This window comes from Oncorhynchus kisutch, linkage group LG13, assembly GCF_002021735.2.
Source record: "Oncorhynchus kisutch isolate 150728-3 linkage group LG13, Okis_V2, whole genome shotgun sequence".
In the NCBI taxonomy this organism is placed as follows: domain Eukaryota; kingdom Metazoa; phylum Chordata; class Actinopteri; order Salmoniformes; family Salmonidae; genus Oncorhynchus; species Oncorhynchus kisutch.
Genome location: NC_034186.2, coordinates 4,533,238 through 4,556,036, shown reverse-complemented (window position 1 = coordinate 4,556,036; position 22,799 = coordinate 4,533,238). Strand labels below are relative to the sequence as shown.

General features: G+C 45.9%; 1 protein-coding gene across 8 annotated transcripts in view; it reads left to right on the top strand.

The window, feature by feature from the left end:
• The window catches only part of kif1aa (kinesin family member 1Aa), a 177,457-nt gene that overhangs the window by 24,906 nt on the left and 129,752 nt on the right, over positions 1 to 22,799 (top strand). The gene's annotated exons all lie outside the window — the stretch shown is intronic.

Here is a 22,799-nt window from a genome sequence, read left to right as displayed (position 1 = left end):
GACTGCTGTAGCTTCAACACATCCTCTGTGTTTACTGTGTCATATAACAGACTGCTGTAGCTTCAACACATCCTCTGTGTTTACTGTGTCATATAACAGACTGCTGTAGCTTCAACACATCCTCTGTGTTTACCGTGTCATATAACAGACTGCTGTAGCTTCAACACATCCTCTGTGTTTACTGTGTCATATAACAGACTGCTGTAGCTTCAACACATCCTCTGTGTTTACTGTGTCATATAACAGACTGCTGTAGCTTCAACACATCCTCTGTGTTTACCATGTCATATAACAGACTGCTGTAGCTTCAACACATCCTCTGTGTTTACCATGTCATATAACAGACTGCTGTAGCTTCAACACATCCTCTGTGTTTACCATGTCATATAACAGACTGCTGTAGCTTCAACACATCCTCTGTGTTTACTGTGTCATATAACAGACTGCTGTAGCTTCAACACATCCTCTGTGTTTACTGTGTCACAAAACAAACCCAGAACCAGATTGACTGAAACGAGATGGAAAAAAGAGCACCAGAGCAGAGACTGATATAGCTTCACCACTGCCTCGGTGTGATAAAACCAGGTTAGAGTAGAGTCTGGTAGCAAACAGTAATTAAAAATTCACACTTAGTAGTCACAGTTGCTCTTTCAGATCAGCTGCTGGGTAATTGGCTGGCTGTGAGCGGCCCATCCCATCCCAGTTTACATGACACCTTCTGGTTCTGGGTAGCTGCCAACAGGGGTCACTTGTAGACTGAGCTGTAGTCTACAGTACACTTCTCCACTGTATAGTCTACTGATGACCGGTCTAACCCTGTAGCGATATGAAAACAACACCAGGGTCAAACCACCGACACCTGCCAGGTTTTACCTGCACAGCAGTGGGCAAATCTTTATACGTAGTTTGGGTCATATTGGGAATTAGAAGCAAATGTTGCTTGTGCAGGCTAGTATTATGCTAGAAGTCTATCACAAGAGAATACTGTCGAAGTAACGTATGGTTCTTCTGACTAGACTAGACATCATGAGAGGTGAAGGGGAAGGAGGGTCCTCTGACTAGACTAGACATCATGAGAGGTGAAGGGGAAGGAGGGTCCTCTGACTAGACTAGACATCATGAGAGGTGAAGGGGAAGGAGGGTCCTCTGACTAGACTAGACATCATGAGAGGTGATGGGGGAGGAGGGTCCTCTGACTAGACTAGACATCATGAGAGGTGAGGTGGGGAGGAGGGTCCTCTGACTAGACTAGACATCATGAGAGGTGAGGTGGGGGAGGAGGGTCCTCTGACTAGATGAGACATCATGAGAGATGGGGGAGGAGGGTCCTCTGACTAGACTAGACATCATGAGAGATGGGGTGGGGGGGAGGAGGGTCCTCTGACTAGACTAGACATCATGAGAGATGACGGGGGGAGGAGGGTCCTCTGACTAGACATCATGAGAGGTGTTACTGTAATTTAATTATGCCAATGTGCTTTCATTAATTGAAAACCCTTAATCTATTTTATGAGAATTTGTAATATTCTTGTTTGCATAAAATAGACGGAGACCAGTCTTTTCAATGATAGGTAACAGAATTTATTCTCGGAGCGCGCTGCCACGTTACCACGAGCAACAGTTTATTTACAGATCATGACGTCATTTCATTGCTTTAACAGAATCCCCTCCTCTCGACCGGGACAAAGTGAGGTGAAAAGTTCATTCTAACTTACTAACACACTCCCAGATAACTTTTGACCCCTCAACATTATCGATCACCACTGAGCTGACAGTTCTAATTAACAGAAAACCTAGAAATACACTCACTGTCTTATCTAAAAAACCTAGAGCCCCAAGGTTTCTGTAGGTTCAACGCTAGGTTAACGACCTTATGTGTTTACACAGTCCACAACCCATTTGTTTCTTCCTAGTTGGAATGGTGTTCATTAACTTTAATTACTCCTTGTCCGTGTCACACAATCCCTTCTTATGAACTCATATTGTCAATCAGATACAATAACAGAGTATAAGTTTTACTTAGTTACAGTTCCATTTAAAATGATTTGTTCAGTCATTTAATCATAATTTTACCAACAGAGGTGGGGGGGAGGAGGGTCCTCTGACTAGACTAGACATCATGAGAGATGAGGTGGGGGGGAGGAGGGTCCTCTGACTAGACTAGACATCATGAGAGATGATGGGGGGGGGGGGGTCGTCTGACTATATGAGACATCATGAGAGATGAGGTGGGGGGGGGGGGGTCCTCTGACTGGACTAGACATCATGAGAGATGAGGTGGGGGGGAGGAGGGTCCTCTGACTAGACATCATGAGAGATGAGGTGGGGGGGGGGGGTCCTCTGACTAGACTAGACATCATGAGAGATGAGGTGGGGGTAGGGTCCTCTGACTAGACTAGACATCATGAGAGATGAGGTGGGGGGGGGGGGGGTCCTCTGACTAGACTAGACATCATGATGAGAGATGAGGTGGGGGGGAGGAGGGTCCTCTGACTAGATGAGACATCATGAGAGATGAAGTGGGGGGGGTCCTCTGACTAGACTAGACATCATGAGAGATGAGGTGGGGGAGGAGGGTCCTCTGACTAGACTAGACATCATGAGAGGTGAGGTGGGGGAGGAGGGTCCTCTGACTAGATGAGACATCATGAGAGATGATGGGGGAGGAGGGTCCTCTGACTAGACTAGACATCATGAGAGATGAGGTGGGGAGGTGGGTCCTCTGCGTAGACTAGACATCATGAGAGGTGAGGTGGGGAGGAGGGTCCTCTGACTAGACTAGACATCATGAGAGATGGGGTGGGGGGGAGGAGGGTCCTCTGACTAGACTAGACATCATGAGAGATGACGGGGGGAGGAGGGTCCTCTGACTAGACTAGACATCATGAGAGGTGTTACTGTAATTTAATTATGCCAATGTGCTTTCATTAATTGAAAACCCTTAATCTATTTTATGAGAATTTGTAATATTCTTGTTTGCATAAAATAGATGGAGACCAGTCTTTTCAATGATAGGTAACAGAATTTATTCTCGGAGCGCGCTGCCACGTTACCACGAGCAACAGTTTATTTACAGATCATGACGTCATTTCATTGCTTTAACAGAATCCCCTCCTCTCGACCGGGACAAAGTGAGGTGAAAAGTTCATTCTAACTTACTAACACACTCCCAGATAACTTTTGACCCCTCAACATTATCGATCACCACTGAGCTGACAGTTCTAATTAACAGAAAACCTAGAAATACACTCACTGTCTTATCTAAAAACCCCAGAGCCCCAAAGTTTCTGTAGGTTCAACGCTAGGTTAACGACCTTATGTGTTTACACAGTCCACAACCCATTTGTTTCTTCCTAGTTGGAATGGTGTTCATTAACTTTAATTACTCCTTGTCCGTGTCACACAATCCCTTCTTATGAACTCATATTGTCAATCAGATACAATAACAGAGTATAAGTTTTACTTAGATACAGTTCCATTTAAAATGATTTGTTCAGTCATTTAATCATAATTTTACCAACAGAGGTGGGGGGGAGGAGGGTCCTCTGACTAGACTAGACATCATGAGAGATGATGGGGGGGGGGGGGGGGGGGGGGGGGGGAGGGTCGTCTGACTAGGTGAGACATCGTGAGAGATGAGGTGGGGGGGGGGGGTCCTCTGACTGGACTAGACATCATGAGAGATGATGGGGGGGGGGGGTCCTCTGACTAGACTAGACATCATGAGAGATGATGGGGGGGGGTCCTCTGACTGGACTAGACATCATGAGAGATGAGGTGGGGGGGAGGAGGGTCCTCTGACTAGACATCATGAGAGATGAGGTGGGGGGGGGGGGTCCTCTGACTAGACTAGACATCATGAGAGATGAGGTGGGGGTAGGGTCCTCTGACTAGACTAGACATCATGAGAGATGAGGTGGGGGGGAGGAGGGTCCTCTGACTAGATGAGACATCATGAGAGATGAGGTGGGGGGGGGGGGGGGGGGGGTCCTCTGACTGGACTAGACATCATGAGAGATGAGGTGGGGGGGAGCAGGGTCCTCTGACTAGACATCATGAGAGATAAGGTGGGGGGGAGGAGGGTCCTCTGACTAGATGAGACATCATGAGAGATGAAGTGGGGGTGGTCCTCTGACTAGACTAGACATCATGAGAGATGAGGTGGGGAGGAGGGTCCTCTGACTAGACTAGACATCATGAGAGGTGAGGTGGGGGAGGAGGGTCCTCTGACTAGATGAGACATCATGAGAGATGATGGGGGGGGGGGGGGGGTCGTCTGACTATATGAGACATCATGAGAGATGAGGTGGGGGGGGGGGGGGTCCTCTGACTGGACTAGACATCATGAGAGATGAGGTGGGGGGGAGGAGGGTCCTCTGACTAGACTAGACATCATGAGAGATGAGGTGGGGAGGAGGAGGGTCCTCTGACTAGACTAGACATCATGAGAGATGAGGTGGGGAGGAGGGTCCTCTGCGTAGACTAGACATCATGAGAGATGAGGTGGAGGGGAGGAGGGTCCTCTGACTAGACTAGACATCATGAGAGATGAGGTGGAGGGGAGGAGGGTCCTCTGACTAGACTAGACATCATGAGAGATGAGGTGGGGAGGAGGGTCCTCTGACTAGACTAGACATCATGAGAGATGAGGTGGGGAGGAGGGTCCTCTGCGTAGACTAGACATCATGAGAGGTGAGGTGGGGAGGAGGGTCCTCTGACTAGACTAGACATCATGAGAGATGGGGTGGAGGGGAGGAGGGTCCTCTGACTAGACTAGACATCATGAGAGATGGGGTGGGGGGGAGGAGGGTCCTCTGACTAGACTAGACATCATGAGAGATGACGGGGGGAGGAGGGTCCTCTGACTAGACTAGACATCATGAGAGGTGTTACTGTAATTTAATTATGCCAATGTGCTTTCATTAATTGAAAACCCTTAATCTATTTTATGAGAATTTGTAAGATTCTTGTTTGCATAAAATAGACGGAGACCAGTCTTTTCAATGATAGGTAACAGAATTTATTCTCGGAGCGCGCTGCCACGTTACCACGAGCAACAGTTTATTTACAGATCATGACGTCATTTCATTGCTTTAACAGAATCCCCTCCTCTCGACCGGGACAAAGTGAGGTGAAAAGTTCATTCTAACTTACTAACACACTCCCAGATAACTTTTGACCCCTCAACATTATCGATCACCACTGAGCTGACAGTTCTAATTAACAGAAAACCTAGAAATACACTCACTGTCTTATCTAAAAAACCTAGAGCCCCAAGGTTTCTGTAGGTTCAACGCTAGGTTAACGACCTTATGTGTTTACACAGTCCACAACCCATTTGTTTCTTCCTAGTTGGAATGGTGTTCATTAACTTTAATTACTCCTTGTCCGTGTCACACAATCCCTTCTTATGAACTCATATTGTCAATCAGATACAAAAACAGAGTATAAGTTTTACTTAGTTACAGTTCCATTTAAAATGATTTGTTCAGTCATTTAATCATAATTTTACCAACAGAGGTGGGGGGGAGGAGGGTCCTCTGACTAGACTAGACATCATGAGAGATGATGGGGGGGGGGGGGGGGGTCGTCTGACTATATGAGACATCATGAGAGATGATGGGGGGGGGGGGGGGGGGGGGGGTCGTCTGACTATATGAGACATCATGAGAGATGAGGTGGGGGGGGGGTCCTCTGACTGGACTAGACATCATGAGAGATGAGGTGGGGGGGAGGAGGGTCCTCTGACTAGACATCATGAGAGATGAGGTGGGGGGGGGGTCCTCTGACTAGACTAGACATCATGAGAGATGAGGTGGGGGGGAGGAGGGTCCTCTGACTAGATGAGACATCATGAGAGATGAGGTGGGGGGGGGGGGAGGGTCCTCTGACTAGATGAGACATCATGAGAGATGAGGTGGGGGGGGAGGAGGGTCCTCTGACTAGATGAGACATCATGAGAGATGAGGTGGGGGGGGGGGGGGGGGGGGTCCTCTGACTGGACTAGACATCATGAGAGATGAGGTGGGGGGGAGGAGGGTCCTCTGACTAGACATCATGAGAGATGAGGTGGGGGGGGTGGTCCTCTGACTAGACTAGACATCATGATGAGAGATGAGGTGGGGGGGAGGAGGGTCCTCTGACTAGATGAGACATCATGAGAGATGAAGTGGGGGGGGGGTCCTCTGACTAGACTAGACATCATGAGAGATGAGGTGGGGGGGAGGAGGGTCCTCTGACTAGACATCATGAGAGATGAGGTGGGGGGGGTGGTCCTCTGACTAGACTAGACATCATGAGAGATGAGGTGGGGGTAGGGTCCTCTGACTAGACTAGACTAGACATCATGAGAGGTGAGGTGGGGAGGGGAGGAGGGTCCTCTGACTAGATGAGACATCATGAGAGATGAGGTGGGGGGGGGAGGAGGGTCCTCTGACTAGATGAGACATCATGAGAGATGAGGTGGGGGGGGGAGGAGGGTCCTCTGACTAGATGAGACATCATGAGAGATGAGGTGGGGGGGGGGAGGAGGGTCCTCTGACTAGACTAGACATCATGACAGATGATGGGGGGGTCTTCTGAATCGATCCCAGAACAATAGAAAAGGACCTTGTGAAGATGCTGGATGAAACAGGTACACTAGTATCTATATTCACAGATTCACACATTCTCTTTCCACAGTAAAACGAGTCCTAGGTCGATTAAACCTGACGCTCAGCAATGGAAGAAGCCTCTGCTCCAAACCACAATTAAAAAGCCAGACTACGGTTTGCAACTGCACATGGGGACAAAGATCGTACTTTTTGGAGAAATGTCCTCTGGTCTGATGAAACAAAAATAGAACTGTTTGGCCATTATGACCATCATTATGTTTGGAGGAAAAAGGGGGAGGCTTGCAAGCCGAAGAACACCATCCCAACCATGAAGTGCGGGGCTGGCAGCATCATTTTGTGGGGGTGCTTTGCTGCAGGAGGGACTGGTGCACTTCACAAAATAGATGGCATCATGAGGCTGGAAAATTATGTGGATTTATTGAAGCAACATCTCAAGACATCAGTCAGGAAGTGAAAGCTTGGTCACAAATGGGTCTTCCAAATGGACAATGACCTCAAGCAGACCTCCAAAGTAGTGGCAAAATGGCTTAAGGAAAACAAAGTCAAGGTATTGGAGTGGCCATCACAAAGCCCTGACCTCAATCCTATAGAACATGTTTTGGGCAGAACTGAAAAAGCGAGTGCGAGCAAGGAGGCCTAGAATCCAGCTCTGTCAGGAGGAATGGGCCAAAATTCACCCAATTTATTGTGGGAAGCTTGTGGAAGGCTCCCTGAAAGTTAAACAATTTAAAGGCAGTGCTACCAAATACTAATTTGGTTTATGTAAATGTCTGACCCACTGGAAATGTAATGAAAGAAATCAAAGCTGAAATAAATTATTCTCTACTATTATTCTGACATTTCACATTCTTAAAATAAACTGACCTAAGACAGGGAATTTTTAACAAGATTAAATGTCAGGAATTGCTAAAAACTGAGTTTAAATGTACTTGGCTTCCGACTTCAACGGTACATATGACAGCATGCAAACATCATTAAAGTGGTCAGTGCTCAACAGGGTGATCGACAAACATGGTCTGTTTCTGTCTCCCAGACGAGGTCTGTTTCTGTCTCCCAGACGAGGTCTGTTTCTGTCTCCCAGACGAGGTCTGTTTCTGTCTCCCAGACGAGGTCTATTTCTGTCTCCCAGACGAGGTCTGTTTCTAGTTCCCAGACATGGTCTGTGTCTAGTTCCCAGACATGGTCTGTGTCTAGTTCCCAGACATGGTCTGTGTCTAGTTCCCAGACATGGTCTGTGTCTAGTTCCCAGACATGGTCTGTGTCTAGTTCCCAGACATGGTCTGTGTCTAGTTCCCAGACATGGTCTGTGTCTAGTTCCCAGACATGTTCTGTTTCTAGTTTCCAGACATGTTCTGTTTCTAGTTTCCAGACATGGTCTGTTTCTAGTTTGTTTCTAGTTCCCAGACATGGTCTGTTTCTAGTTCCCAGACATGGTCTGTTTCTAGTTCCCAGACATGGTCTGTTTCTGTCTCCCAGACATGGTCTGTTTCTAGTTCCCAGGCATGGTCTGTTTCTAGTTCCCAGACATGGTCTGTTTCTAGTTCCCAGACATGGTCTGTTTCTAGTTCCCAGACATGGTCTGTTTCTGTCTACCAGACATGGTCTGTTTCTAGTTCCCAGACATGGTTTGTTTCTAGTTCCCAGACATGGTCTGTTTCTAGTTCCCAGACATGGTCTGTTTCTAGTTCCCAGACATGGTCTGTTTCTAGTTCCCAGACATGGTCTGTTTCTAGTTCCCAGACATGGTCTGTTTCTAGTTCCCAGACATGGTCTGTTTCTAGTTCCCAGACATGGTCTGTTTCTAGTTCCCAGACATGGTCTGTTTCTAGTTCCCAGACATGGTCTGTTTCTAGTTCCCAGACATGGTCTGTTTCTCGTTCCTACACATGGTCTGTTTCTAGTTCCCAGGCATGGTCTGTTTCTAGTTCCCAGACATGGTCTGTTTCTGTCTCCCAGACATGGTCTGTTTCTAGTTCCCAGACATGGTCTGTTTCTAGTTCCCAGACATGGTCTGTTTCTAGTTCCCAGACATGGTCTGTTTCTGTCTACCAGACATGGTCTGTTTCTAGTTCCCAGACATGGTTTGTTTCTAGTTCCCAGACATGGTCTGTTTCTAGTTCCCAGACATGGTCTGTTTCTAGTTCCCAGACATGGTCTGTTTCTAGTTCCCAGGCATGGTCTGTTTCTAGTTCCCAGACATGGTCTGTTTCTAGTTCCCAGACATGGTCTGTTTCTAGTTCCCAGACATGGTCTGTTTCTAGTTCCCAGACATGGTCTGTTTCTAGTTCCCAGACATGGTCTGTTTCTGTCTACCAGACATGGTCTGTTTCTAGTTCCCAGACATGGTTTGTTTCTAGTTCCCAGACATGGTCTGTTTCTAGTTCCCAGACATGGTCTGTTTCTAGTTCCCAGACATGGTCTGTTTCTAGTTCCCAGGCATGGTCTGTTTCTAGTTCCCAGACATGGTCTGTTTCTAGTTCCCAGACATGGTCTGTTTCTAGTTCCCAGACATGGTCTGTTTCTAGTTCCCAGACATGGTCTGTTTCTAGTTCCCAGACATGGTCTGTTTCTAGTTCCCAGACATGGTCTGTTTCTAGTTCCCAGACATGGTCTGTTTCTGTCTCCCAGACATGGTCTGTTTCTAGTTCCCAGACATGGTCTGTTTCTAGTTCCCAGACATGGTCTGTTTCTAGTTCCCAGACATGGTCTGTTTCTCGTTCCTACACATGGTCTGTTTCTAGTTCCCAGACATGGTCTGTTTCTAGTTCCCAGGCATGGTCTGTTTCTAGTTCCCAGGCATGGTCTGTTTCTAGTTCCCAGACATGGTCTGTTTCTGTCTCCCAGACATGGTCTGTTTCTAGTTCCCAGACATGGTCTGTTTCTAGTTCCCAGACATGGTCTGTTTCTGGTTCCCAGACATGGTCTGTTTCTAGTTCCCAGACATGGTCTGTTTCTAGTTCCCAGACATGGTCTGTTTCTAGTTCCCAGACATGTTCTGTTTCTAGTTCCCAGACATGTTCTGTTTCTAGTTCCCAGACATGTTCTGTTTCTAGTTCCCAGACATGTTCTGTTTCTAGTTCCCAGACATGGTCTGTTTCTAGTTCCCAGACATGGTCTGTTTCTAGTTCCCAGACATGGTCTGTTTCTGTCTCCCAGACATGGTCTGTTTCTAGTTCCCAGACATGGTCTGTTTCTAGTTCCCAGACATGGTCTGTTTCTCGTTCCTACACATGGTCTGTTTCTAGTTCCCAGACATGGTCTGTTTCTAGTTCCCAGGCATGGTCTGTTTCTAGTTCCCAGGCATGGTCTGTTTCTAGTTCCCAGACATGGTCTGTTTCTGTCTCCCAGACATGGTCTGTTTCTAGTTCCCAGACATGGTCTGTTTCTAGTTCCCAGACATGGTCTGTTTCTAGTTCCCAGACATGGTCTGTTTCTAGTTCCCAGACATGGTCTGTTTCTAGTTCCCAGACATGGTCTGTTTCTAGTTCCCAGACATGGTCTGTTTCTAGTTCCCAGACATGGTCTGTTTCTAGTTCCCAGACATGGTCTGTTTCTAGTTCCCAGACATGGTCTGTTTCTAGTTCCCAGACATGGTCTGTTTCTAGTTCCCAGACATGGTCTGTTTCTAGTTCCCAGACATGGTCTGTTCTAGTTCCCAGACATGGTCTGTTTCTAGTTCCCAGACATGGTCTGTTTCTAGTTCCCAGACATGGTCTGTTTCTAGTTCCCAGACATGGTCTGTTTCTAGTTCCCAGACATGGTCTGTTTCTAGTTCCCAGACATGGTCTGTTTCTAGTTCCCAGATATGGTCTGTTTCTAGTTCCCAGACATGGTCTGTTTCTAGTTCCCAGACATGTTCTGTTTCTAGTTCCCAGACATGGTCTGTTTCTGTCTCCCAGACATGGTCTGTTTCTATCTTCTTGTTTTACTTTTTACTACCTTCAGCTGAAAATAACTACTTTTGGAAACTAGATAAATGTCGTAGTCAATAGCTACATAAGAGCGACTAAATAGTGTAATCACAGGTGTTAATCTGGTCATTATTTATTGATGCACTTTGTACTGTAAAGTGATTATGAAGACTATCCAAACTATATCCTATTTAGTTTAATTGTACTTTTATTTAACTAGGCAAGTCAGTTAAGAACAAATTTGCTCAGGGACAGAACAGATTTTCACCTTGTCAGCTCGGGGATTTGATCTTGCAACCTTTGGCCAAAATACATTTAAAAGACTGAAAAGATGTTGTTGTTTTTTTTAATCTTTTTATTTTCAACCTCTTGTGCGTACTGGGATAGAATTACATATAAAACATGAATTATAGTATCTCTTTGTTCAAATAAACAGTGTCGGTTGCCAATGTCTGTTGTGCTAAATGTTTATTGAAGTATACTTAAAGGAGAGGACACAACATGAAGACTGATTGTACAGAATCAGCTCTGAGAACCGTTGTGTCTGTGCTGGTAAGGAACTGGAGCCCTGCCGGCACAGGAAATAGTTGATTAAAAGCATCCCCAGGGAAACCGGAGTGACCCCTGCTGGGATCTCATTTCACTGGGATTGATCCATCTGAGATTGCTGGTCTGCGTCCCAAAGGGAACCATACTCCCTGGGTAGTGCACTACGCCTGACGAGGGCCCACCTCTCTATTAGTAGGCTCATAGAATGTCTCACAGAGAGAAGGTGAGAGAAATGAAGATATCATCCATCCTTTTGATGGGTGATGGTTTGTGTTAGGGTTAGTGTTAGGGTTAGGGTTAGTGTTAGGGTTAGTGTTAGGGTTAGTGTTAGGGTTAGTGTTAGGGTTAGGGTTAGTGTTAGGGTTAGGGTTAGGGTTAGGGTTAGGGGTTAGGGTTAGGGGTTAGTGTTAGGGTTAGGGTTAGGGTTAGGGGTTAGGGTTAGGGTTAGGGGTTAGGGTTAGGGTTAGGGTTAGGGTTAGTGTTAGTGTTAGTGTTAGTGTTAGTGTTAGGGGTTAGGGGTTAGGGTTAGTGTTAGGGTTAGGGTTAGGGGTTAGGGTTAGGGGTTAGGGTTAGGGGTTAGGGTTAGGGGTTAGGGGTTAGGGGTTAGGATTAGTGTTTGTTTCCATGCCTGTGGATTAAGGCTGCTGTGGTGACAGGATGTGCTTGGGGTAGCGGTCTGAGTTTTTATGGGTTCACTGTATACATGTTTTGTGAAGATATTTAAAGGTGTATTGTATTTTTATCCGTCTCCTTGATCATCCGGTCCAGACTTCTCTAGTTTTGTGAAGGAGTATTGTCTCAGATGCTGCTCTGTGCGTATATATAATCTGTGGTATAAATAAAATCGATGGCCTACGCGGACGATTAAACTACCACATTCAAAACTGTAACATCTTCACAGAGTCATGACTGAACCAAAACATGCATGAGAGCACCAGCTGTTCCGGAAGACTGTGTGATCCTGCTCTCCCAACGGGACATTCAAAACTGTAACATCTTCAGAGTCATGGCTGAGCCAAAACATGCATGAGAGCACCAGCTGTTCCGGAAGACTGTGTGATCCTGCTCTACCAACGGGACATTCAAAACTGTAACATCTTCACAGAGTCTGAACGACGACATTATCAACGCTCCCCCGGCAGGATAGAACAGCTGCGTACATACCACCACCAGAAGCCATGGATTACAGGCAACATCCTCACTGAGCTAAAGGGAAGAGCTGCTGCTTTCAGGGAGGGGGACTTTAACCCTAACTCTAATGGCTCTGACGCTCGTCGGATGTGGCAGGGCTTGCAAACCATTACAGACTACAAAGGGAAGCACAGCTGAAAGCTGCCCAGTGACACAAGCCTTTCAGACGAGCTAAACTACTATGCTCGCTTCGAGGCAAAATACACCAAAACATGCATGAGAGCACCAGCTGTTCCGGAAGACTGTGTGATCCTGCTCTCCGCAGCCGATGTGAGTAAGACGTTTAAACAGCTCAACATTCACAGGGCTGCAGGGCCAGACAGATTATCAGGAGGTGTACTGCGAGCATGAGCTGACCAAATGGCAAGTGTCTTCACTGACATTTTCAACCTCTCCCTGTCCGAGTCTGTAATAACAACATGTTTTAAGCAGACCGCCATAGTGCCTGTGCCCAAGAACACTAAGGAAACCTGCCTAAATGACTACAGACCCGTAGCACTCATGTCTGTAGCCATGAAGTGCTTTGAAAGGCTGGTCAAAAAAACTATAAAACTGCACAGCGTATGTGATCAGAACTAGATTAAGCACGACACTATTAAACAGACCAATAACAGCAATAAAACATACCAAAACAAGAGAAACATATATTCATCAACACCATTATCACAGAAACTCTAGACCCACTCCAATTTCCATACTGGCCCAACAGATCCACAGATGATGCAATCTCTATTGCACCCCACACTGGCCTTTCTCACCTGGATAAAAGGAACACCTATGTGAGAATGCTATTCATTGACTACAGCTCAGCGTTCAACACCATAGTGCCCTCAAAGCTCATCAATAAGCTAAGGACCCTGTGACTAAACACCTGCCTATTCAACTGGATCCTGGACTTCCTGACGGGCCTCCCCCAGGTGGTAAGGGTATGTAACAACACATCCGCCACGCTGATCCTCAACACAGGGGCCCCTCAGGGGTGCGTGCTCAGTCCCCTCCTGTAGTCCTTGTTCACTCATAACTTCACGGCCAGGCACGACTCCAACACCATCATTAAGTTTGCAGGTGACACAACAGTGGTAGGCCTGATCACGGACAACGACGAGACAGCCTATAGGAAGGAGGTCAGAGACCTGGCCGTGTGGTGCCAGGACAACAACCTCTCCCTCAACGTGATCAAGACAAAGGAGATGATTGTGGACTACAGGAAAAAGAGGACAGAGCACGCCCCCATTCTTATCAACGGGGCTGCAGTGGAGCAGGTTGAGAGCTTCAAGTTCCTTGGTGTTCCTTGGTGTCCACATCACCAACGCATAGTCACTTTAATTACTCTACCTACATGTACATATTACCTCAATTACTTTAACTACCCGGTGCCCCAGCACATTGACTCTGAAGTGTTACCTCCCTGTATATAGTCTCGCTATTGTTATTTTACTGCTGCTCTTTAATTACGTGTAACTTTTATTTCTTATTCTTATCTTTTTTTTAACTGCATTGTTGGTTAAGGGCTTGTAAGTAAAGCACTTCCTGTCAGGTCTACTACACCTGTTGTATTCAGCACTTCCTGTCAGGTCTACTACACCTGTTGTATTCAGCACTTCCTGTCAGGTCTACTACACCTGTTGTATTCAGCACTTCCTGTCAGGTCTACTACACCTGTTGTATTCAGCACTTCCTGTCAGGTCTACTACACCTGTTGTATTCAGCACTTCCTGTCAGGTCTACTACACCTGTTGTATTCAGCACTTCCTGTCAGGTCTACTACACCTGTTGTATTCAGCACTTCCTGTCAGGTCTACTACACCTGTTGTATTCAGCATTTCCCTGTCAGGTCTACTACACCTGTTGTATTCAGCACTTCCTGTCAGGTCTACTACACCTGTTGTATTCAGCACTTCCTGTCAGGTCTACTACACCTGTTGTATTCAGCACTTCCTGTCAGGTCTACTACACCTGTTGTATTCTGCATTGTTGGTTAAGGGCTTGTAAGTAAAGCACTTCCTGTCAGGTCTACTACACCTGTTGTATTCAGCACTTCCTGTCAGGTCTACTACACCTGTTGTATTCAGCACTTCCTGTCAGGTCTACTACACCTGTTGTATTCTGCACTTCCTGTCAGGTCTACTACACCTGTTGTATTCAGCACTTCCTGTCAGGTCTACTACACCTGTTGTATTCAGCACTTCCTGTCAGGTCTACTACACCTGTTGTATTCTGCATTGTTGGTTAAGGGCTTGTAAGTAAGGATTTAACTGTAAGGTAAATTGTGAGGATGAAGTGATAAAAAACCTTTGAGAGGGAGAAGCTCTCAACCTGCTCCACTGCAGCCCTGGTTAGATTTCCTTGAAATTCAATCTCCTCTAATGTGACGTCATGGTGACTTTGATTGTTTGAGTAATTCACCTCTCTCCCCACATAGGGCAGTGGTACCAAATCACATTTTTAGTCATATGCACCGAATAAAACAGGTACCTTACAGTTAGTGCTGTGAACAATTTTTATTTATTTTACCTTTATTTAACTAGGCAAGTCAGTTAAGAACAAATTCTTATTTTCAATGACGGCCTAGGAACAGTGGGTTAACTGCCTGTTCAGGGGCAGAACGACAGATTTGTACCTTGTCGGCTTGGGGGTTTGAACTTGCAACCTTCCGGTTACTAGTCCAACGCTCTAACCACTAGGCTACCCTGCCGCCTCTACACTCTAACCACTAGGCTACCCTGCCGCCCCACACAATACTTCATAAAACAAGCCGGCTGGTTATCTTCGTCATTTCATCCATTGAGTTGAGGTGACTCATGTTGAGGTGACTAATGTTGAGGTGACTAATGTTGAGGTGACTCATGATGAGTTGACTCATGATGAGTTGACTCATGTTTAGCTGACTCATGTCAAGGTCTCAAAGTCTCTCCACAACAAGGTCTATTAAGGTCTATATAAGGTCTGTCTGTCTGTTGTGGAGAACAAACCTTGTTGTGGAGAACAGACCTTGTTGTGAAGAACAGACCTTGTTGTGGAGAACAGACCTTGTTGTGGAGAACAGACCTTAAAATATTGCCCAGAATATAACCCATATTACAGTACTGTGTAAAGAGAAGCACACACACACACACACACACACACACACACACACACACACACACGAGACATTAAGACAATTCAAAAAGTTTACAGCAGTGCAGTGGATGATAGAAGAACAAATGCACATCGCTCCACAACGCCTATTCTAGAATGTTAGTTTAGGTTCACATCGCTCCACAACGCCTAATCTAGAATGTTAGTTTAGGTTCACATCGCTCCACAACGCCTAATCTACAATGTTAGTTTAGGTTCACATCGCTCCACAACGCCTAATCTAGAATGTTAGTTTAGGTTCACATCGCTCCACAACGCCTATTCTAGAATGTTAGTTTAGGTTCACATCGCTCCACAACGCCTATTCTAGAATGTTAGTTTAGGTTCACATCGCTCCACAACGCCTATTCTAGAATGTTAGTTTAGGTTCACATCGCTCCACAACGCCTAATCTAGAATGTTAGTTTAGGTTCACATCGCTCCACAACGCCTATTCTAGAATGTTAGTTTAGGTTCACATCGCTCCACAACGCCTAATCTAGAATGTTAGTTTAGGTTCACATCGCTCCACAACGCAAGACACAACGCAAGACACAACACAAGAATCAAATCAAATCAAATTTATTTATATAGCCCTTCGTACATCAGCTGATATCTCAAAGTGCTGTACAGAAACCCAGCCTAAAACCCCAAACAGCAAGCAATGCAGGTGTAGAAGCACGGTGGCTAGGAAAAACTCCCTAGAAAGGCCAATACCTAGGAAGAAACCTAGAGAGGAACCAGGCTATGTGGGGTGGCCAGTCCTCTTCTGGCTGTGCCGGGTGGAGATTATAACAGAACATGGTCAAGATGTTCAATGTTCATAAATGACCAGCATGGTCGAATAATAATAAGGCAGAACAGTTGAAACTAGAGCAGCAGCACAGTCAGGTGGAAGTTGAAACTGGAGCAGCAGCATGGCCAGGTAGACTGGGGACAGCAAGGAGTCATCATGTCAGGTAGTCCTGGGGCATGGTCCTAGGGCTCAGGTCAGTTGAAACTGGAACAGCAGCATGGCCAGGTGGACTGGGGACAGCAAGGAGTCATCATGTCAGGTAGTCCTGGGGCATGGTCCTAGGGCTCAGGTCCTCCGAGAGAGAGAAAGAAAGAGAGAAGGAGAGAATTAGAGAACGCACACTTAGATTCACACAGGACACCGAATAGGACAGGAGAAGTACTCCAGATATAACAAACTGACCCCAGCCCCCCGACACATAAACTACTGCAGCATAAATACTGGAGGCTGAGACAGGAGGGGTCAGGAGACACTGTGGCCCCATCCGAGGACACCCCCGGACAGGGCCAAACAGGAAGGATATAACCCCACCCACTTTGCCAAAGCACAGCCCCCACACCACTAGAGGGATATCTTCAACCACCAACTTACCATCCTGAGACAAGGCTGAGTATAGCCCACAAAGATCTCCGCCACGGCACAACCCAAGGGGGGGGAGGCGCCAACCCAGACAGGATGACCACAACAGTGAATCAACCCACTCAGGTGACGCACCCCCTCCAGGGACGGCATGAGAGAGCCCCAGCAAGCCAGTGACTCAGCCCCTGTAATAGGGTTAGAGGCAGAGAATCCCAGTGGAAAGAGGGGAACCGGCCAGGCAGAGACAGCAAGGGCGGTTCGTTGCTCCAGAGCCTTTCCGTTCACCTTCCCACTCCTGGGCCAGACTACACTCAATCATATGACCCACTGAAGAGATGAGTCTTCAGTAAAGACTTAAAGGTTGAGACCGAGTTTGCGTCTCTGACATGGGTAGGCAGACCGTTCCATAAAAATTGAGCTCTATAGGAGAAAGCCCTGCCTCCAGCTGTTTGCTTAGAAATTCTAGGGACAATTAGGAGGCCTGCGTCTTGTGACCGTAGCGTACGTATAGGTATGTACGGCAGGACCAAATCAGAGAGATAGGTAGGAGCAAGCCCATGTAATGCTTTGTAGGTTAGCAGTAAAACCTTGAAATCAGCCCTTGCTTTGACAGGAAGCCAGTGTAGAGAGGCTAGCACTGGAGTAATATGATCAATTTTTTTGGTTCTAGTCAGGATTCTAGCAGCCGTATTTAGCACTAACTGAAGTTTATTTAGTGCTTTATCCGGGTAGCCGGAAAATAGAGCATTGCAGTAGTCTAACCTAGAAGTGACAAAAGCATGGATTAATTTTTCTGCATCATTTTTGGACAGAAAGTTTCTGATTTTTGCAATGTTACGTAGATGGAAAAAAGCTGTCCTCGAAATGGTCTTGATATGTTCTTCAAAAGAGAGATCAGGGTCCAGAGTAACGCCGAGGTCCTTCACAGTTTTATTTGAGACGACTGTACAACCATTAAGATTAATTGTCAGATTCAACAGAAGATCTCTTTGTTTCTTGGGACCTAGAACAAGCATCTCTGTTTTGTCCGAGTTTAATAGTAGAAAGTTTGCAGCCATCCACTTCCTTATGTCTGAAACACATGCTTCTAGCGAGGGCAATTTTGGGGCTTCACCATGTTTCATTGAAATGTACAGCTGTGTGTCATCCGCATAGCAGTGAAAGTTTACATTATGTTTTCGAATAACATCCCCAGAGGTAAAATATATAGTCAAAACAATAGTGGTCCTAAAACGGAACCTTGAGGAACACCGAAATTTACAGTTGATTTGTCAGAGGACAAACCATTCACAGAGACAAACTGATATCTTTCCGACAGATAAGATCTAAACCAGGCCAGAACATGTCCGTGTAGACCAATTTGGGTTTCCAATCTCTCCAAAAGAATGTGGTGATCGATGGTATCAAAAGCAGCACTAAGGTCTAGGAGCACGAGGACAGATGCAGAGCCTCGGTCCGATGCCATTAAAATGTAATTTACCACCTTCACAAGTGCCGTCTCAGTGCTATGATGGGGTCTAAAACCAGACTGAAGCATTTCGTATACATTGTTTGTCTTCAGGAAGGCAGTGAGTTGCTGCGCAACAGCCTTCTCTAAAATTTTTGAGAGGAATGGAAGATTCGATATAGGCCGATAGTTTTTTATATTTTCTGGGTCAAGGTTTGGCTTTTTCAAGAGAGGCTTTATTACTGCCACTTTTAGTGAGTTTGGTACACATCCAGTGGATAGAGAGCCGTTTATTATGTTCAACATAGGAGGGCCAAGCACAGGAAGCAGCTCTTTCAGTAGTTTAGTTGGAATAGGGTCCAGTATGCAGCTTGAAGGTTTAGAGGCCATGATTATTTTCATCATTGTGTCAAGAGATATAGTACTAAAACACTTGAGCGTCTCTCTTGATCCTAGGTCCTGGCAGAGTTGTGCAGACTCAGGACAACTGAGGTTTGGAGGAATACGCAGGTTTAAAGAGGAGTCCGTAATTTGCTTTCTAATAATCATAATCTTTTCCTCAAAGAAGTTCATGAATTTATCACTGCTAAAGTGAAAGTCATCCTCTCTTGGGGAATGCTGCTTTTTAGTTAGCTTTGCGACAGTATTAAAAAGGAATTTCGGATTGTTCTTATTTTCCTCAATTAAGTTAGAAAAATAGGATGATCGAGCAGCAGTAAGGGCTCTACGGTACTGCACGGTACCGTCCTTCCAAGCTAGTCGGAAGACTTCCAGTTTGGTGTGGCGCCATTTCCGTTCCAATTTTCTGGAAGCTTGCTTCAGAGCTCGGGTATTTTCTGTGTACCAGGGAGCTAGTTTCTTATGAGACATTTTTTTTGTTTTTAGGGGTGCAACTGCATCTAGGGTATTGCGCAAGGTTAGATTGAGATCCTCAGTTAGGTGGTTAACTGATTTTTGTCCTCTGGCGTCCTTGGGTAGGCAGAGGGAGTCTGGAAGGGCATCAAGGAATCTTTGTGTTGTCTGTGAATTTATAGCACGACTTTTGATGTTCCTTGGTTGGGGTCTAAGCAGATTATTTGTTGCAATTGCAAACGTAATAAAATGGTGGTCCGATAGTCCAGGATTATGAGGAAAAACATTAAGATCCACCACATTTATTCCATGGGACAAAACTAGGTCCAGCGTATGACTGTGACAGTGAGTGGGTCCAGAGACATGTTGGACAAAACCCACTGAGTCGATGATGGCTCTGAAAGCCTTTTGGAGTGGGTCTGTGGACTTTTCCATGTGAATATTAAAGTCACCAAAGATTAGAATATTATCTGCTATGACTACAAGGTCCGATAGGAATTCAGGGAACTCAGTGAGAAACGCTGTATATGGCCCAGGAGGCCTGTAAACAGTAGCTATAAAAAGTGATTGAGTAGGCTGCATAGATTTCATGACTAGAAGCTCAAAAGACGAAAATGTCATTTTTTTTTTTGTAAATTGAAATTTGCTATCGTAAATGTTAGCAACACCTCCGCCTTTGCGGGATGCACGGGGGATATGGTCACTAGTGTAGCCAGGAGGTGAGGCCTCATTTAAAACAGTAAATTCATCAGGCTTAAGCCATGTTTCAGTCAGGCCAATCACATCAAGATTATGATCAGTGATTAGTTCATTGACTATAATTGCCTTTGAAGTAAGGGATCTAACATTAAGTAGCCCTATTTTGAGATGTGAGGTATCATGATCTCTTTCAGTAATGACAGGAATGGAGGTGGTCTTTATCCTAGTGAGATTGCTAAGGCGAACACCGCCATGTTTAGTTTTGCCCAACCTAGGTCGAGGCACAGACACGGTCTCAATGGTGATAGCTGAGCTGACTACACTGACTGTGCTAATGGCAGACTCCACTATGCTGGCAGGCTGGCTAACAGCCTGCTGCCTGGCCTGCACCCTATTTCATTGTGGAGCTAGAGGAGTTAGAGGCCTGTCTATGTTGGTAGATAAGATGAGAGCACCCCTCCAGCTAGGATGGAGTCCGTCACTCCTCAGCAGGTCAGGCTTGGTCCTGTTTGTGGGTGAGTCCCAGAAAGAGGGCCAATTATCTACAAATTCTAACTTTTGGGAGGGGCAGAAAACAGTTTTCAACCAGCGATTGAGTTGTGAGACTCTGCTGTAGAGCTCATCACTCCCCCTAACTGGGAGGGGGCCAGAGACAATTACTCGATGCCGACACATCTTTCTAGCTGATATGCACGCAGAAGCTATGTTGCGCTTAGTGATTTCTGACTGTTTCATCCTAACATCGTTGGTGCCGACGTGGATAACAATATCTCTATACTCTCTACACTCGCCAGTTTTAGCTTTAGCCAGCACCATCTTCAGATTAGCCTTAACGTCGGTAGCCCTGCCCCCGGGTAAACAGTGTATGATCGCTGGATGATTCGCTTTAAGTCTAATACTGCGGGTAATGGAGTCGCCAATGACTAGAGTTTTCAATTTGTCAGAGCTAATGGTGGGAAGCTTCGGCGTCTCAGACCCCGTAACGGGAGGAGTAGAGACCAGAGAAGAATCGGCCTCTGACTCCGACCCGCTGCTTAATGGGGAAAACCGGTTGAAAGTTTCTGTCGGCTGAATGAGCGACACCGGTTGAGCGTTCCTACAGCATTTCCTTCCAGAAACCGTGAGAAAGTTGTCCGGCTGCGGGGACTGTGCCAGGGGATTTACACTACTATCTGTACTTACTGGTGCCACAGACGCTATTTCATCCTTTCCTACACTGAAATTACCCTTGCCTAACGATTGCGTCTGAAGCTGGGCTTGCAGCACAGCTATCCTCGCTGTAAGGCGAGTACAGCGGCTGCAATTAGAAGGCATCATGTTAATGTTACTACTTAGCTTCGGCTGTTGGAGGTCCTGACGAATCGTGTCCAGATAAAGCGTCCGGAGTGAAAAAGTTGAGGAAAAAGTAAATAAATATATGAACGGTAATTAAAAAGTGAAAACCGTAAAGTTGTCAGGTAGCAAAACAGGTTAGCAACAAAACGCACAGCAACTCGAAAACAAGCCTGCAAGTTGTGACCGGAATGTTAGCTTAGGTTCACATCGCTCCACAACGCCTATTTTAGAATGTTAGTTTAGGTTCACATCGCTCCACAACGCCTAATCTAGAATGTTAGCTTAGGTTCACATCGCTCCACAACGCCTAATCTAGAATGTTAGTTTAGGTTCACATCGCTCCACAACACCTAATTTAGAATGTTAGTTTAGGTTCACATCGCTCCACAACGCCTAATCTAGAATGTTAGTTTAGGTTCACATCGCTCCACAACGCCTAATCTAGAATGTTAGTTTAGGTTCACATCACTCCACAACGCCTAATCTAGAATGTTAGTTTAGGTTCACATCGCTCCACAACGCCTAATCTAGAATGTTGGTTTAGGTTCACATCGCTCCACAACGCCTAATCTAGAATGTTAGTTTAGGTTCACATCGCTCCACAACGCCTAATCTAGAATGTTAGTTTAGGTTCACATCGCTCCACAACACCTAATCTAGAATGTTAGCTTAGGTTCACATCGCTCCACAACGCCTAATCTAGAATGTTAGTTTAGGTTCACATCGCTCCACAACGCCTAATCTAGAATGTTAGTTTAGGTTCACAGCGCTCCACAACGCCTAATCTAGAATGTTAGTTTAGGTTCACATCGCTCCACAACGCCTAATCTAGAATGTTAGCTTAGGTTCACATCGCTCCACAACGCCTAATCTAGAATGTTAGTTTAGGTTCACATCGCTCCACAACGCCTAATCTAGAATGTTAGCTTAGGTTCACATCGCTCCACAACGCCTAATCTAGAATGTTAGTTTAGGTTCACATCGCTCCACAACGCCTAATCTAGAATGTTAGTTTAGGTTCACATCGCTCCACAACGCCTAATCTAGAATGTTAGTTTAGGTTCACATCGCTCCACAACGCCTAATCTAGAATGTTAGTTTAGGTTCACATCGCTCCACAACGCCTAATCTAGAATGTTAGCTTAGGTTCACATCTGGCTCCTTTCCAATCACCACACTATTTTAGCTGTTTTTATTTTATTTGACCTTTATTTAACTAGGCAAGTCAGTTAAGAACAAATTCTTATTTACATTGACAGCCTAGGAACAGTGGGTTAACTGCCTCGTTCAGGGGCAGAACGACTTTCGGTTACTAGCCCAACGCTCTAACCACCAGGTTACCTGCCGCCCCACACTAGCACTTAGAATGAAGCAATACATTGGAGCATGCGTACTACGTACAGGGCTAATGTGATTATTCTAACAGGTTTTTTTGTCCTTCTCCCCTATGAACCTTATTCGCTGTCCATATGTATTGGAATGGGCAGTGTTCTGACAGTGTCCATTCAGTCCAATACACAGACAGGCCTGTTCTGACAGTGTCTATTCAGTCTAATACACAGACAGGCCTGTTCTGACAGTGGCCATTCAGTCCAATACACAGACAGGCCTGTTCTGACAGTGTCCATTCAGTCCAATACACAGACAGGCCTGTTCTGACAGTGTCCATTCAGTCCAATACACAGACAGGCCTGTTCTGACAGTGTCCA